A 1,862-nucleotide genomic window follows, 5' to 3' on the forward strand; every position below is an offset into this window, starting at 1 on the left:
GGGTGGAGCTGAACAGAAGTGGTGCTTGAGGTTGCTGGACAACATCAGTGTGCTTCCAGGGAAAAGGCAGGAGGAACAGGGAAGGAGACCAGGGTGTGTGAGGGAAGTGACAACCACAGGAGCCACCATGGAGAGGGAGCTTGGACAACAGAGTGTGCTCACTGACCCCTGTTACTCTTCTGAGTTCTGGCAGGGAGAGAAGTGCTCCCTCTCACTAGCTTCTCTGCCCCATTAAAGAGAACATGGGATAAACCAAAGGAAGCCGATACCTCCACAGGATTTTCTTTTCCTGCTTTCCGCCGCTGCCTTCCAGGCTAAGCTCGAGCCAGTGGCCTTCCAGCCTAGCACAGCTTACGCCATGGCCCTCAGCGATGCCGATGTGCAGAAGTAGATTAAGCATATTATGGCTTTTATTGAACAAGAAGCCAATGAAAAAAGCAGAGGAAATAGATGCAAAGGCAGAAGAAGAGTTCAACATTGAGAAAGGTCATCTTGTGCAAACCCAAAGCCTAAAGATTATGGAATACTATGAGAAGAAAGAAAAGCAGATTGAGCAATAGAAGAAAATTCAGATGTCTAATTTGATGAATCAAGCAAGGCTCAAAGTCCTCAGAGCAAAAGATGACCTCATTGCAGACCTACTAAATGAAGCAAAACAGAGACTCAGCAAAGTGGTAAAAGATACAACCAAGTACCAAGTGCTGCTGGATGGACTGGTCTTCCAGGGTTTGCACCAATTGCTGGAGCCCCAGATGACTGTTTGTTGCAGGAAATAGGATTTCCCTCTGGTAAAGGCTGAAGTGCAAAAAGCGATTCTTATGTACAAAATTGCCGCCAAAAAAGATGTTGATGTTCAAATTGATCAGGAATCCTATCTGCGTGAGGAAAGAGCTGGTGGAGTGGAGATCTATAATGGGGATCGTAAAATAAAGGTTTCCAATACTCTAGAAAGCCGGCTGGACCTCATAGCCCAGCAGATGATGCCAGAAGTACAGGGAGCCTTATTTGGTGCGAATGCCAACAGGAAGTTTTTGGACTAAACCTTTGGGAGAGGTAGAGTTCATCCACTGCTCTCCTGCTGTGGCATGGAAGTTTCTGACATTTGAAGAAACGAGATATCTGTGTGGCTTCCTCTTCCCAGTTCTCATAGTCTGTATTTGTCAGTGGATACTCTGTGTAGCTAATGCCCTTATCCTAATTGTTAACAATAGAGAGAAAGTTTCACTTCATATAATCAGGAAAGCTCCTTCTTAGCTTATCTAAAAGTAGCACAACTTTCTTTGGCTTCTGTAGTGTGAAGGTGAGGGTATCAGGTGGTCACAGGAGCTTCACCAAGTCTCCACTCTCCCTCCAGTCCTCTGCTTCCAGTTCTTGAGCCTAGAGGTGATGTGTACGGTGTTCTCTGACATGAAGTCTTTGCTCTTAGGCTTAAAGTGCATGGGGGCCGTGCATTCCTCCCATCAGTAGTCGCTTCACTGCTAACCTGTTTGGGCCTAGAAGTGTTTCTCATCTGTAAATGTGATTTAAAACCTAAGCCATGAACATGTCGTATTTATTAAAACGAAAGGTTTACGTGGAAAAAAAAAAGAGAACATGGGTGGGGTACAGAGGTCACTGCCATCTGTCCAGAGCAACTTGGCCTTTGCCTTGTCTTCAGTCTAACACTTGCTTTTATATCCTGTTCCCTTCAGTACTCAGTTCAACACCACTTCCTCTGAAAAGCTCTTTATTTGCATGCCCACCTGCTACCCCCTCCCACCCCTACATGCCATCCTGCTTCCCACCCACTGCCCAGCCCCCTCTTTATCACTCAGTAGCAGCCACATGACCTTGGTTTCCAATTCTGATCTCTCCTTACTGCC

At 46.1% G+C, this 1,862-nt stretch overlaps 1 pseudogene; it reads left to right on the forward strand.

Moving 5' to 3' along the window:
* Window positions 1-358: 358 nt before the first annotated feature.
* On the forward strand, window positions 359-1,300 carry LOC129510494 (V-type proton ATPase subunit E 1-like; annotated as a pseudogene).
* The last annotated feature ends 562 nt before the right edge of the window (window positions 1,301-1,862 follow it).

This window comes from Nyctereutes procyonoides, unplaced genomic scaffold (genome assembly GCF_905146905.1).
Source record: "Nyctereutes procyonoides isolate TBG_1078 unplaced genomic scaffold, NYPRO_anot_genome, whole genome shotgun sequence".
Lineage (NCBI taxonomy): Eukaryota > Metazoa > Chordata > Mammalia > Carnivora > Canidae > Nyctereutes > Nyctereutes procyonoides.